This window comes from Callospermophilus lateralis, unplaced genomic scaffold (assembly GCF_048772815.1).
Source record: "Callospermophilus lateralis isolate mCalLat2 unplaced genomic scaffold, mCalLat2.hap1 Scaffold_83, whole genome shotgun sequence".
Classification (NCBI taxonomy): Eukaryota; Metazoa; Chordata; class Mammalia; order Rodentia; family Sciuridae; genus Callospermophilus; species Callospermophilus lateralis.
The window spans coordinates 4,120,714-4,137,598 of NW_027516368.1; the positions used below are offsets into that span (position 1 = coordinate 4,120,714).

Here is a 16,885-nt window from a genome sequence, read left to right on the forward strand (position 1 = left end):
AGAAGCATACCTGGCATCGTGACCTTCCTATCTTGAAAGGTTACTACCATGTGCTTTGTTTTCCCCTCAGATGAGAAAGATCTATGCAGAAAGTAAGGAGCCATAGACAAAAATGAAAGGATACATTTATCATATTGTACTATGTACCAGACATTGCGCTTGTGGCTTTATGTGCAATTTAATCCAAAGAATAAGACAAGTAACCATAATTGTGCCAACAAGGACACTAAAACTCTGAAAGGCTAGGTAACTAGGTCAAGATCATAAGGGCAGAGCAGATATTCAAACCCATAAGAAAAATCAAGAGACAGTGATGTCACAGCTAAAGGAGTAGGACTTTAAAATGGGAGAGTGGTGAACAGGATCACGGAGATGTCCAGGATGATGCAGCCACTGGACTTGTTAACGTGGAGGTCACTGGGGGCTGCTGCCACAGCATGTTTATAGTATAGTATGTCATGAGAGAAATTTCTCAAGAAGTTTCAGTCCTAGAATCATATTTTTAGCAGATGCTACTGGTGGAAAGCTGTTTAAAAAATCCAAAATATGGAAAAAGATTGGATGATATTCTAGATGCATTAACTTAAAATAGCAAAAAATGAAAATAAACTATCTAATAATAGGTGATAAAATGATAAATAGTAGCTGCAAAATACAATAATGAAAAAGGTATAAATATTGAATATCCTTTTAAAAATGTGAAAATCATGCAAAAGATAATACAGTGGGCGTTTTAAGACTTTTAAGTTTTTAATTTTATTGGTAAACATTATGGAATCCCACTGCACTATTTTTGCACTTGTAAAACTAAGTGTGTCAAACAAAAAAGTGGGTAAGGAAGGACAATACTTGAAAAATTAAAACAAACGTCTGTGTAAAGGCTGGCCTACAAAAAGGAAGCCTTCTTTCCAATACCACGACAGACACTACAGACATACAGGAAGATAATCAGAAATGATGTTGAAAACTTGTACTCCAATAAAATAGAAAACCTCAAAGGCATCGACAAATTTCTAGAGTCATATGATTTGCCTAAATTGAATCAGGATGAAATACACAATTTAAACAGATCAATTTCAAATGATGATAGGCTGGAGATGTGGCTCAAGTGGTATCGCGCTCACCTGGCTTGCATGTGGCCCGGGTTCGATCCTCAGCTCCATATATAAACAAAGATGTTGTGTCTGCTAAGAACTGAAAAATAAATATTAAAATTCTCTCCCTCTCTCATTAAAAAAAAAATTTCAAATGATGAAATAGAAGATACTATTAGAAGTCTACCAACCAAGAAAAGCCAAGGACTGGATGGATACACAGCCAAGTTCTACAAGACCTTTAAAGAAGAACTAATACCAATACTCTTAATTTATTTCAGGAAACAGAAAAAGAGGGAGCACTTCCAAACTCATTTTATGAGGCCAATATCACCCTGATTCCAAAACCAGGCAAAGACATATCAAAAAAAGAAAACTTCAGACCAGTATCTCTAATGAACAAGATACAAAAATTCTCATAAAATTCTGGCAAATGGAATACAAAAACATCAAAAAGATTGTGCACCATGATCAAGTGGGATTCATCCCAGGGATGCAAGGTTGGTTCAACACAACAGAAATCAATAAATGTAAGTCATCACATCAATAGACTTAAAGATAAGAATCATATGATCATCTCAATAGAGGCAGAAAAAGCATATGACAAAATACAGCACTCCTTCATGTTCAAAACACTAGAAAAACTAAAGATAACAGGAACATATCTCAAAATCATAAAGGCTCTCTACGCTAAGCCCCAGGCCAACATCATTCTAAATGAAGAAAAATTGAAGGCATTCCCTCTAAAAGCTGTAACAAGACAGGGATGCCCCCTTTTACCACTCCTATTTAACACAGTACATGAAACACTGGCCAGAGCAATTAGACGAAAGAAACAAAAGGGATACATATAGGAAAAACAACTCAAATTGGCATTATTTGATGATGATACGATTCAACACCTAGAAGACCCTAAAAGTTCCACCAGAAAACTTCCAGAACTAGTAAATAAATGAATGTAGCAGGATACAAAATCAACACCCATAAGTCAAAAGCATTTCTGTATATCAGTGACAAAGCCTCTGGAAAGAAATGAGAAAAACTATCTCATTCACAATAACCTCAAAACCTGAACAACAAAAATAAAACAAAAGCAAAACAAAACAAAAACACCAGAACACACACAAAAACTTGGGAATCCACTTAAGGAAAGAAGTAAAAGATCTGTATAAAGAAAATTATAGAACCCTAAAGAAAGAAATCAAAGAAGGCCTTAGAAGATGGAAAGATCTACCTCACTCTAGGATAGGCAGAATTAATATTTTATCAAAATGACCATACTACCAAAAGCAGTATACAGATTTAATGCAATTCCAATCAAAATCCCAATGGCATTCCTCATAGAAACAAAAAAGCAATCATGAAATTCATCTGCTAAGATAAGAGACCCAGAATAGCTAAAGCAATCCTTAGCAGGAAGAGTGAAGCAGGGGGCATCACTATACCAGACCTTAAACTATGCTACAGAGCAATAGTAACAAAAAAAGCATGGTATTGGCACCAAAACAGACTGGTAGACCAGAATAGAGGGCACAGAGACTAAGCCACAAAATTGCAATTATCTGATATTAGACAAAGGTAGCAAAAACACACACTGGAGAAAAGATAAACTCTTCAACAAATGGTGCTGGTAAAACTGAAAATCCACGTGCAAAATGAAATAAACCCCAATCTCTCACCGTGCACAAAACTCGAGTCAAAATGGATCAAGGACCTGGGAATAAAACCAGAGACCCTGATCTAATAGAAGAAAAAGTAGACCCTAACTTCCTTAATAAGACTCCTTTGGTGCCAGAATTAAAATCAAGAATCAATAAATGGGGCAGATTCAAACTAAAAAGTTTCTTCTCAGAAAAAGAAACAATTTGTGAGAGTGTACATCTTGGGAGCAAATCTTTACCCCCTCACATATCAGACAGAGCACTAATCTTTAGGGTATATAAAGAACTCAAAAAGCTAAACACTAAAATAAATAAATAAATAACCAACCCAATCAATAAATGGGCCAAGGACCTGAACAGACACTTCTCAGAAGATGATATACAATCAGTCAATAAATATATGAAAAAAATGTTCATCATCGCTAGCAATTAGAGACATAAAAACCAAAAGTACTCTAAGATTTCATCTCACTCCAATCAGAATGGCAGCTATTATGGATACAAACAACAATAAGTGCTGGCGAGGATGTGGGGGAAAAGGTACACTGCTGGTAGGACTGCAATTGGTGTAGCCAATATGGAAAGCAGTATGGAGATTCCTTGGAAAGCTGGGAATGGAACTACCATCCGACCCAGCTATCCCACGCCTCAGTCTATACTCAAAGGACTTAAAAACAGCATACTACAGGAACACAGCCACATCAATGTTTATAGCAGCACAATTCACAATAGTTAAACTGTGGAGCCAACCTAGATGCCCTTCAGTAGATGAATGGATTAAAAAATGTGGCAAACATACACAATGAAATATTACTCAGCAATAAAAGAGAATAAAATCATGGCATTTGCAGATAAATGGATGGAGTTGGAGAATAATGCTAAGTGAAGTTAGCCAATCCCAAAAATCCAAATGCTGAATGTTTTCTTTGATATAAGGAGGCTGATTCTTAGTGGGGTAGGGAGGGAGAGCATTGGAGGAATAGATGAACTCTAGATAGGGAAGAGGGATTGGAGGGGAAGGGAGGGGGCATGGGGTTAGAAATGATGATAGAATGTGATGGACACTATTATCCAAAGTACACATATGAAGACACGAATGATGTGAATATACTGTGTAAACAACCAGAGATATGAAAAAAACATCCTCTATATATGTTATATAAATTGCAATGCATTCCGCTGTCATATATAAATAAAAAAAATATAAAGAAAGATAATTAACCCATAATGAATGTGTTGGTCAGCTTTCTGCTACTGTGACAAGTAGCTGAGATAATGAGTTAAAAAGAGAAAAGTTTTACTCTGGCTCACAAATTTGGAGGGTCAGTCCACCATCAGCTGGCTCCCTTGCTGTTAAGCACATCATGGCAGAAGGGCATGGCAGAGGAAGCCAGCTATCTCAAGGCTGGGACATAGAGAGCAAAGAAGAGGAAGAGGCTGGATCCCTGCTACCCATTCCAAGGACACACCCTCAATGAATGACCAGAAGACATCCCATGAGGGCTCACCTTTCAAAGGTTCCACACACTTTCACCAGTTTCATGCTGGGGACCAAGACTTTAACATATGAGCCTTTGGGAGATATATAGGATCCAAACTATAGCAGTGAATCTCAGTAAGTACTAGATGTTAATAATTTATCATCTTCTTCCTCACTTACTCAACTCTTTTTTAAGCATCTCTCATTTTTCCCTCTTATTTAAATCATTTAATAAATAAGTTTGCACAGTTCTTGTATCCCACAAGCAGTGTAAGAGGAATTTTTGATGGAAGGAATTAAATGTGGGAAATCTGATCACAGAGGCTCACAGTATAGGCGGTGGGCAGGTTAATAAACACACTGGCACTCTACCTACTGGTGAGCACATGCCACCCTTTGCCTTTGTTTCTATGTTTGTCTGCATCTGCTACAAGACTACACACCCCTGAAAGTCAAGGTCAATGTCTTAATCTTCTCTATCCCTATGGCCTCATCTGGATCAATAAATATCCAATAAATATTTGCAGAAAAACAACAACAACAACAAAGGAAGCCTTCCTCCTTAGGCTACAGAGAAAATTGAGAGGAAGAGAGCCAGAGACAGACACTCAGCTAACGAGAGTGGAGTATAAGAAGACTAAACTGGGGATCCAAAGAGAGGGCAGGAAGTGCAAGGACAGCACTGGGCAGAATAAGCAGGGAATATATTTAGGATTATAAGGAGACAGGGTCCCCATGAGGTTGGACGGTGGTTATGACATAGGTGGTGAGCGTCCATAGTATTGTTCCACTCAAAACAGACTAGGTCTGATTCCTTTGGAAGGACTAGACACAGATATGTATATACACAAACATCTAAAAATGCTTATTTAACGCAAAAGACTAAGTGAAGTGGATTTTGGTTCAATGAGTGAAAGTGGATGGAATCACTCATCAAAGAAAATTAAAGACTGTTTCCCAGAAACGAAAGTAGAGAGAATTCCAACACAAGAATGGAGAGTCCAACAAGGGAACTCCTGATCTTCTCGATCCAAGATTTCACAAGCCTACTGCCTGTTGTCCAAAAGATTTCAATATTTCATGGTGATAACATACAATTTAAAAATGGCCTTCATAAACCTCTTGAGTGCAGATTTTATCACATTGCCTATTTTCAGAATGTAAAATATAGCAATGGAGAAATATAACATTAGCAAACATACTAAAAGAAATAACTATGTTGTTGGGATTCTTGCTATGAGTCAATATTATAAATGTCCCTTTATTACTAAGGCTCTTAAATCCACCCAGAAATGCATTCAGAACAGACTGAAATATAAAAATGTGTTTCTGCTGAATAAGGTGACATTTCAGTGCTTCTACATACTTAGAGAAGCTTCTCTTAAAAACACGGTCCAGGGACTGGGGCTGTGGCTCATCAGTAGAGCACTTGCCTAGCATGTGCGAGGCCCTGGGTTTGATCCTCAACACTACATAAAACTAAATAAATAAAATAAAGGTATCGTGTCCAACTACAACTAAAAAAAATAAACATTAAAAAAAGAGGCCCAAAGCACCAAGTGCTGGGTTTGAATGTCTGCTCTGCCTTACTTGGATTCTTAATCTCTTAATATCCTTTTTTGTAAAATGCGAATAATAATCCCTGCCTACTAGGATTTTCATGAAACCAAAATGGGACAATTTACATAAAGTACCCAAGAACATTTATGTCCCAATCTTATTACCTTCTGAGACCTGCCAGATAGTACCGTGTTTCATGAATATCTTTGTACTCCTCATCCCTCTACTGTACAGACCATGGGGCAGCTCTATGATTTACTTTCCTGGTTATTACCAGTAACTCCCTTTCCATGGAGAGACTTCAAAACAAGACAAGTTGGATATTAAGAAGACAAGAAGAGCTGGGGTAAGGACTGAGTGGTAGAGCAGTTGGGAGGCCCTCAGCTCAATGCCCAGAACCATAAAATGAAATGACATGAAATAACGTGACACGACATAAAAATAATAAAGTAAAAAGAAAGAAAAAGAAGGAACACATCATATGCTCATTTAAATGTAAATTAAGTAAAACAAAATACTGGATGGAATCATAAAATCTTGGGCCCAGTCTTCAAAATAAGAGTAAAACAGAAACTCATTTACAACAATCTGGATGAGGAAAAAATATTTAAAATATTGATAAGGCCCTTTGAGAACAAAATCTGAGTATGAAAGATGCACACAGGGCACGATGGGGCACACCTTACAATGACAACTACTTGGGAAGCTGGAGGATTGCAAATTTGAGTCCCATCCCAACGACTTAGTGAGACTATCTCAAAATAAACAATGAAAAGGGCTGGGCATGCAGCTCAGTGGTAAATGCCCCTGAGTTCAATCCCCAGTACCAAGACATAGTTAAATGGACAAATTACAAGTAAACTTCAAACTTTTTTTCCAAATAGTCAGTTCTATAGCACTGACTGCTACCTGGTAATTGCCAGGAAAAGGCTCCTATACTACAGTAAGATCTCAAGCAGCAGTCCTCACAGGCATCTGTGCAGTTACAGTGTAAAGAATCCAGTTTCCAGGCTGGATGCAGTGCCCCGCCTGTGATCCTGGAGACTCTGGGAGCTGAGGTGGGAGGATCACAAATTCAAGGCCTTCCTTGGCAACTTAGAAAGACCCTGTCTCAAAATTTAAAAAATTAATAAATAAAAAGGACTGGAGATGTTGCTCAGTGGTAGAGTACTCCTGGGTTCAATCCCCAGTACCAAAATAAAACCAAAAAACAACAATAAAAATCTGCTAGTAATAAAAATCTCTAGTAATCTGCTAAACACCAACCATGTAGATTTAATCTCAGTTGTCACAATAGTCATCCAAAGTAAGAAAGGTAACTACCCCCAGTTTACAGATGAGGACACTGAAGTTGATGGAAATTAAGAAACCAACCCAATAACACATAGCTAATGTAGAGGTTAGATCACAGAATTCCCACCATGCCTGCCTATACATCAACAGGACCCAAAGAAGACAGACCAGACATATCAGGAAAGAGGCCAAGTATCAAAAAGTGTAAGACAAGACAAGACTTCCACACATTCAGCACAGTTTCTGACAGGGTACAGTATACTCACGATTTTAGGAACGGTGCATCTTTCAAGCAAATCTGAAAAATTAAGGAAGACACATTAAAAAGACTGGTATTGCTGGGCATGGTTGCCCACACCTGAATCCCAGCAGCTTCTGGAGACTCAGGCAGGAAGGCGGCAGGCTCAAAGCCAGCCTCAGCAACTTACTGAGACTCTGTCTTCAAAAATAAAAAAGGCTGAGGATTGGTTCAGTGGTTAAGTACCCTTAGGTTCAATCCTTGGTAACAAAATAAAAAAGTTAGAATTAAATAAATAAAGACTGGTATTGATAAATTCTGATTATTAATAATCTAGTTTCTTATTTCTTGTTAACTCTCTTAAACCAGAGGATCTAAGCCTTTAACTTGTTTACTAAGTTAAAAACTAAGCACAATTTCTAAGTAGCACTATCACACAAACAGATAGAAGTTATGGTTAAGTAGAAGGCCTTACAGTTGCCCAGTCTTACTCAGATAAGGATTTAAAACAAGACTGAAACTAGGCATCCTGCATTCCTATCCCCCGGTTATCAGACATGATGCCTCTGTACATGAAACCCTCTGCCCTGCTGCCTGCCTCCTCCTGTTCATCAACAAAGAGGCAGCTAAAGTGCCACTTTCTGGGAAGCTTTCCCCTTAATCCACAAGTAGAGAGGGAAATATGTCTAGCTACCTTGAAGCACAGTGATTCTGCACTTCGTTTGGTCACAGTCCCTCTTTGACAATGTGATGAAGGTGGATGTCCTCCTAGAAAAATGTGTGCTCTCAAAAAAAAAAGTCAATATAATTCAGTGGGTTCTACAACTTCTAAGGACCCAGGTTAGGAGAAACGAATGAATACCTCATAGGTGGTCAGCAGCACATGAAAACGTGACTTCTGTTTTAGGTCTTGCTGAAGATGGGCTCTTTCCTCCTTGTCCCCTGCATATGTTACACAAGAAAAACCTGGAGCAAATCTAAATCCAAGAAAAGAAGCAGATGACCCAAATGCCACAGCCATGAGAAGGTGTGTGCATGTCATGGACGGACTGCAGTGTGCAGACGCCATTCATTAGGTGCTGGTCACAGAACTGTACCTAGAATAATGGTTAGACCTCAGGGTAAGGTCTGTGTTAAGCAGGGAGAAGGATCAGGTCTAAGAGGGTCTCATGCTAACTAAAAATGCAATGATGTTTCTCACTTTAGTTACTTCCTATGTTACTATGAGAAGGACAGTTTCTCCTTTACATCAGCAAAATTTACTGAGAATAAGTACTAGCCTTTAAATTGTAGAAGGGTAACAGTAACACCCACTGGATCCTCCCCGATCAGACCTTGTGTCTTGCCTACACTGTTTCAGTTCAACCTTTCTGGAATAAAATCATTGAATATGACAAGATTTTGCTTCATGATCTTTTATCCATCATCTAGAAAAATATCTTCACATAAACAATACAAGTTCAGCTACATCTACTCTGTACCTTTCCATTTCTTCTTTCCAGTTGTTCAAAACAGAGGACTGAGAATCAGAAATGGTCCTTCATCATTTAACCTTCCCGTCAAGTAAATGAGGAGAGCAATCGTCTGAAACAAAGCAGGCAGTTTTGATCACCTTTCCAGGAGACACAACCATAAAGTTCCCACAACCATAGGCAGAGAACACAAACTGTTATACAAGACTTGCTTTATAAAGAAATTCCATACAATCTTCCTCATATTAGGAAACTAGTACGTTCTTAGAAGTTCTTAGAACGACATCAGGTAAGCTCAGTGACTTTGCTAAGGAAATTGATGGTGTTCAATTACTTTAGGAGTTAACGAGCAATGAGGCTCAATATTTATGTAACTGAACCAAAAGGAAAAACGTCAGGAAAGAACAGAAATCAATGAAACCAATACACCTGTTGGAAAACAGCAGGAGTACTTTGAAAATATTAAGCCAGAAGTGCTAAGACCTGACAGCAAACAGTACATGCACATCACGGCCTTGGCCCTTGGCTCGGCTGCTCTGATGAGAGTGCTTTGCTTCCTCCCCAACTTTCTCCCTCCTTCTATAACCATTTAGAGGGTGCCTTCTACTGGCTCAAGTTCTAAGCTCAAGTTATATGTGAACAAAATAGATACAACCTTTGGTCTTTCATAATGGGTGCATTATAATCATACTGTATAGCGGGATCCATATGCCATAGTTGTACATGCATATATCTACAACACGCATTCAAATGCAGAAAACAGACAATAAATCATTCTCACAAGAAGTATGAGTATGAAATGAAACTTTGCAAAGCCAAATGTGCATACTTCGGGACATGTTTGAGTACACTTATGTCTCTAAAGTTGCTCTCAACAAACAAAAACACGTGAAGAGCTTGCATCCCCAAATACTGTGCTATTTCTGAGGAAAAAATATGCCCTAAGGATCAAATTCAAAATCCTGAGAAAACTATAGGCTCAAAGGTGTTCACATCAAAATTAATTTAAGTAACCCAAAAAAGGGGGAATTCATGATTCCTCATCAATAGGACGTTTAAGCAAATTATAAATTCTCGATGGCATACTATGCAGCCAGTTGAATGATTTTGAATATAATAAAATGCAAAACTATAGTGCCAATGTTACATTAATGAATAGAAATACTAAAATACTAAAACCAGACAAAACTAGTATAAAAAAGAATATCACTAAACAATATCCTTCATAATGTAGATGCAAAATTTCTAAACATACTTTTACCAAAACAGACTTGGAGTTGGTATATTTTTAGAGAATTTAAAGCAGAGGTGGAAAGGCAAAGGACAAGTGGAATTTGCTGGCTCTCTGTGAAGTCAGTAGGACAATTTCAATGACTGAGACAAAGGAGATTATAGGGAGGATACCTCCAGGAAACTGATTTTTAGTTTCATAGTTCTCGTACAGGAATATACCAGGAACAGATTTGTTTGCCCAAGAGAGAGAAGTGATGAATCTCAGGGGACCTTATATAAGTGGTCGCATTGTTTCTGAATAATGCCAAGATTGATGAGGTACATCTGCCTGAGTAAAGGACGCTTCAACATATGATCAGACTAGCCTATGTGCACCGCTGCTCCAGCTTAAAGTTTATATATATGTGTGTGTGTGTGTGTGTGTGTGTGTGTGTGTGTGTGTGTATACACACACACACATGGTGAGAGTCGGACGGGACAGTTGAACTTCTAAAAGGATTATGAGACCCTTGCTCATTCTCTCCAGTGACCACTGGTGAAACTTTCCTGGGATTGAAAAGTTTTTATCTTCCTGATTTCTGATCAAGCTGCCTCTGACATATATCACGATTGTACCAGGATATCTTTTATATCCTTCAGATAAGTAAGTGATTAACCCAAGAGGTGTTATGACTGAATTTTCCATTAATCCAAGGCCATGTGTCAACCCAGGGCAGTATTGCTTATTATCCTGGCAGAAGCATCAATTTCAACACTCCACCATTGATCACTAGATCAATGCCCGAGGGGGCCACATCTGATTCTCCCCTTTTAAGGTCAGAGAGTCTAAGTTTTATTTTGGAAAACATACAGTACTTCCTCCATATTTCTCTATCACTGTAGAAAAATGGGCAGCAGCCCGACCCCAACCCACCCCCACTGAGAAAGAGAGAGTAATATTAGAAGCAATACAGTTAACTTCATATAGTGTTACTAAGGAGCACAGTCAATTTGGTCCTTGGGCAAGTATACATGCTTCACACAGAGAACAACCCTAAACCTGGGCCCATTAACTGCACTTGTAACTCAAGTAACTTTTCTCACAGACACATGTCAATGCTCATATAAAGGTAATGACATAATTAATAACTACCCCCACAACTAGAAAAATCAATCCCAAGGTTGTGATCTCTTAAAAGTTAAGCATTTCACATTCTAGTATATACATACATACACACACACATACACCCTCACACACACACATATATAACAGCACTTAAAGATGGTATTAAGCCAGGTGTGGTGGCACACGCCTATAATCCCATTAGCTCCGGAGGCTAAGGCAGGAGGATCATGAGTTCAAAGCCAACCTCAGCAATTTAGGGAGGCACTAAGCAACTAAGTGAGACACTCTCTTCAAATAAAATACAAAAAAGGGCTGGATGTATGGTAAAGTTTTTAAGTACACCTGAGTTCAATCTGGGGTACCCCCCCCAAAAAAAAAGATGGAAATGAGTTGTGAGGAGGTGTTTCAATGTAGGTAAACAGTGCTTCTTCCACAGTAACATACCTGGCAGGTCTTACCAAGGCCCATCTCATCTCCCAGGATGCAGCCATTTTGACAGTGGAATCGCTGGGCTAGCCAGTTGACTCCCTCCAGTTGATAAGGGCGTAAATGAATTCCTAGAAATAAAAATATAGCAAAACCAGAGAGCAGACATTTCAGCACATATGTGGGCTAAGCTCTAAGGCTTTGAATGAAGAACATGGCTTACATTCCCTTAATGTCAAACTTTATTGGCTATATCTTTTATTGGGACGTTCTATGTATACAAACATTAGCTGATTTCCAAATTTCTTTTTGGGCAGACTTGGGTTACCATTCAAAGCCCTGAAATAGCCTATCACTGTTATATAATCTTCTTGATTGATGAGAAACTCAGCCTGGGATCTGTTCTGTAATACCCAGTCTCAAGCCACTGTCCTTACCTGGAAATAAGTATTCCTGGAAGTGATGCGACAAACAACACATGGACTGTTCATATGCTTGCTTAATGGCACTCATCTAAATCTGCCATTCCTGCTATATTGTCCCTTAAAGAAAAGGGGGACAGTAAAACACCATGATCCTGAATGTTCCCTTTCTGTTTATAAAAACCTAGCAAAATTAAGGGACCAATGAGATCAAGCCTAGGCTGGAAAGTCCAGATAAATATCATCTTGGAGGACACTGGCTTCTCTCTGCACACTGGGCACTAGGGCAAGTTAGTGTTATCTGTAAAAAGCTACTTTCTTGCATGTATGCTGATCATACACTCAAACTAAAGCTGATGTCACTGCTTCCTCAGTCTAACATGTAAGCCTCCTCCCTGAATGGGGCTGGGCAGAGAACTGAGGGCTCTGTGGAAAAGATACATGTCACTTGTTTGGCCAGAGCCACCAGGCAAAACACCAGGAGCAAGAGAGGTACTGCTTGGAGAAGCACCTTCAGGGACACAGGTGCTATCTGTTCAGTCTGTTGCCACGGAACTCTTCCTGGAGCCGTCATTGATCTGTTAGAAGCTTTCCCCGATAAACCATGTCTCCCATGCTGTCTCCAGCACCTTCTTTGGCCTCCCCACAACCTAGTACAACTGGGCTGTGGACTGCCCCTGCTAAAGGACAAAATGAAAACAGGACTACACTGTGCGCCAACAGAGAAGCAGGGTTAAGAATGGAGACGCTGCTACATAAAGGGTGTTTAAAACTGAACAAGGATGGCAAGACACTATAAATATTTACATTATATATATTTATAATCATATCTATAAAATAGTCAAAAGTAAAAGGTTGATGGGATGGGGTTGTAGCTCAGTGGAAGAGCACTTGTGTCACACATATGAGGTCCTGGGTTCGATCCTCATAAAATAATAAGTAAAAATAAAGATATATATTTAAAAAAGTAAAAGGTTGAAGTGGTGGATAAAGAGTGACCCTCAAAGAGTTCATGCACAGACCTCAGAATCAGTGAATGTTACCTTACTTGGCAAAAAGGAGTCCACAGCCATGACTAAGGTTGAGGGTCTGGAGATGGGGAGACCATACTGAGTTATCCTGGATTACACAATCTAATCACTCACACCTTTAGAAAATAGACCCTTCACCAGATGTGATTAGGAGGAGGTGACTATAATGAGGCAGTCCAGGTACCCCCACCCAAAAGACCCTGCCTGATTAACCTTCTCCTCTTGTGAGATCAGGATGCCTTGCAGTTTGAAGCTTCCTCTTGTTCTAAATGATCTGTTGGCTCTCCAGAGTCAGGCCTCTGTCTAAAACTCCAGTCAATATCTGGGCTACGATATTCTACAGAAGCTTTGCAAGACATTATCATTGGGGAAACTGAGGAAGGTTCCATGGGATCTCTTTTTTTAAAAAACTGCAGGTGAATCTATAATTAGTATATAATAACATGTTTAATTAAAATGATACGAAACTATACAAAGATAACAGTATTTAATACTTAGAAGATGACTGCAAAACGAAAAAAAAATCATCCAAAAAGAAGTCAGACAGAAAAGGATTTAATATAGGGAATCAGGTCACCATAAAATTTTTTTTTGGAAGGGCTGGAAAAGCAGCTCCTGGTTTAGCTTCCTGGTACAACTGCTGGATAACTATCAGAACTGGCTCATTCAGGTGATATCTACCTCCAGGACCAGGAATCCAGGAACCGACCAAAAGCGTACGCTATTTCCCCAAATGTTTCACAAAGAACACACACTGCTGCTGGAATCAGGAAAAGAAGAATCTTGACCCACCCACAGTTTCCCTACATATCCATTTACTTTAACGAACAGGAGGGCCAGTCGCCCACCAGCGCTAACCTTGGTACCGTCCCCGACTTCCCGCACCGCCTGGTGGTGGAGGCCCTACTACTCCCCCCAAGGCTCCCTGCGACCTGCGCCTCAGCCCGCCCTCCTCACCCACCTCCTCACCCATCTCCGCGTCCCCCCGGGTCACTGCGGCGGACCAGCCTGCCCACAGGCCCCTCTCCACCCGCCCTCCACTCTGAGGGAAGCGGCACTGCGCTTCGTTTCCCAAGAGCCACGGAGCCCTAGAGGCAGGAGCGGGCCGAGCGCTCTCCACCGAGAAGCGCCACACTCCGGGCGGGAACTTCGGGCGCCCCCCCCCCCCCCGCCCGTCCTGCCGCGCCCTCGCCCGCGCGCTCCACCGGCGCTCCACCGGCGCTTCCGAGAGACGACTGACGGCGAGGGAAGGGGAGGGGAGGGAAGGGAAGGGGAGGCCGGCGAGGGTCACTGCGGCTGCTCCCCGAGGGCAGGAGGGACCCCGACTGAGCGCGCAGAGCGGCGAGGGGAGGACCACCCGGCGGCCAGCCACCTGCGGCGCGCGCAGGCTCCCAGAGTCAAGGGGGCGGTGCGTCTTCCGAGTCCGACCGCAGCGCCACCCGCACAGCCGGACCGCCTGGACCCGGGCTTCGCGCCCCACCGGGCAAGTTTCCTCGCCCACCGCCCGGCTACCCGGAAGTGCCCCGCACCGAGCTGCGCCCACCACGCCAGTGCCCACCCACTACCGGCGGAGGGGAAGCCCCGGCTCGCGGAAAGCTGGTGTGCACGAGGTGGCGCGTCTGGGCGGCACTTCTCCTGCAGCCCACTTACCTGTCAGGCCGCACTGCCGTAAGTCCGGCTCCTGCACCCACGTCCTCACCACCTCGGGTCTGCCCTTCGCCTGGAAGGCTACTAAGAAGCCCGGCAGGCTACCCTCCATCTGGCTGCGAGAGGCTCCGCCCCGCGCGCCGTGCGTGCGCCGCCTTTCCTGTGAGCCGCGGAGGACCCTGGGAACGCCTCTCAGGGCTGTGGGAGCGCCGCGCAGCCGCCAGGGGGCGCCCGCTGAGGACGTCTCTTGCGAGCTGCTGGAAGTCTGCATCCAGGTCAGTCCTGGAATTCTTGGCTGGAGCCCTGGGTGGCTACTCTGCTCTCAGGAGTCAGCTCAATTCTGTTGACTCTAGCGGTAAGTTGGGCGAGACTCTGAAGCCCCCTGAGCTGTTCCCTGTTAGCTGTAAGCGAAAGCCTCCAAATGTTGCTGCCGCCAAGGGCATTTCAAGGACGCTATGAGAGTAGGTAGATTGCCCACTGGGTTAGCTTCAGGGTGACCAGCCTCAGTTCTGGGTGATCCTGTGATGTAGTTTACCACTAGCACAAATATTATCATAACCTCAAAGTCACTGCATTTACTCCCATAGCTCCTAGGTGCTGCCCTAGGAGCTGATACGTATTTTCTTATTTAACACAACAACCTTATAAATAGGTTTTATTTATTGTAACTGGAATTTGAATCAGCAAAACGGGGAACAGAAGCTATTATTTTCCTAAGTAACTTTACCAGAGTATTATTTTTACATAAGTTAATCCTGGCGCTTCCCGTTGGCCTTTGATAAATTCATTGTAAACTACAAAAGAGTTACATTTGGTTGTTTTTTCCTAGAGACGCCAACAAAGCATGGTTTTATGAAGCTAATTTTGTGTCTTGAGTCTTCATGAATACTGCTTGAGCCACCTACTCCATGTGCCAACCACTTATGTCACTAGAGACAGAGGCTACTAATCTCATGGAGCTATACTTTAAAAAGAAAATAAAGGCAATAAAAAAAACCAGATAGTGATCAATGCTAAGAGAGTGGTAAATGCTAAGATCCATGCTAAGACAGTAAAACGGTGTTGCATCTTAGGGCTACATTGATTTTGTCCAGCACCTTTCCTGTTCCCAAGTCCTAGGCCAGAGGCCTGACTCTGGGGTCCCAACAAATCAAAACTGATCACTTTCTCCGAAAACCAAATGGAAAATAATGGGGAAAAGGAGCTTCCATCAATGTACCTATACTGGAAAGACAAATGATGTCAATGTCCCAGTCCTGTCTCTCAGGTACTAATGAGAGCTTTAGCTTAAATAGAGGAAGAACTGGTACAGGAACCAAGACGGACGTGTAATAAGCAGTCCTGGCCAACTGTCATGTGGTTTATCATTCTCTTGAGTTCTGATCACCCTGAGTCTTATTGGTGTTGAGGACATTGCCAGCTGTTCAAGGGCAATGTCCACTTGCTTCACGGGATATTTATCTATTAGATCTGTGATCCTGGAATGGGGGGCATTCAGTTCCCATGTGACTCTATTGCTCCTGCTGAGGGAAGGCAGTCTCTTCACCATTGATCCGCCTGTAAGACTCACTGCTTGTGGAAAATGTGGGGTAAAAACTGAAGATTTCTAGGCACCACTCCAAGGCCCAGAAGTAGAAGCAAGCTGGCTGTGGAAAATATCTTAATTTTTCACACCTTCCTGTCTTCAGCCTTAAAGAAAGCATATTATCAGCTTTAGATGAATACTACTTACATGATTAATATGCTTATACTTACATAAATTAGTACATTGATTATGGAAGTGCTGTGGGGATCCTCAAAAAAACCCCAAAAAACTAGAAATAGAACTACCATATGACCCAGAGTTGTGCAGGAATCTGACCCATGCTGAGAGCCATAGCTGAGTCGGAATGACACATGGCATTTTTGCCAGAATGGAGTAGTGATGCCAACAAGCCATTGAGATGATGATGGTTATGTTAAATTGTATTCAATTGTATATTAGACCCCCTGCTGTCCACCTAGGCCTGCTACTTTGGAGTTCTGGGATTCCTGGAGAGTTCCCATTGGTTGGGGAAGGTCCGGAGGAGGGATTTCCGGTTGGTGTGGTGTGTGCCTGGAGGAGTGGGCGTTCAGGAGAGGTTCCCAGGGAGCGTGTGTGGAGTGTGCTGGTGGAGTTCGGAAATAAAGTTTGTTCCTGCTTGAGTGGCTCGTGATTTGTGCCCAGCCAGACTGCGGCAGACC

The 16,885-nt window shown here is 41.7% G+C and overlaps 1 pseudogene; it reads right to left on the reverse strand.

Annotated features, from left to right (window-relative positions):
- The window catches only part of LOC143390138 (chromodomain-helicase-DNA-binding protein 1-like), a 44,580-nt pseudogene extending 29,806 nt beyond the window's left edge, over positions 1-14,774 (reverse strand).
- Positions 14,775-16,885: the final 2,111 nt, after the last annotated feature.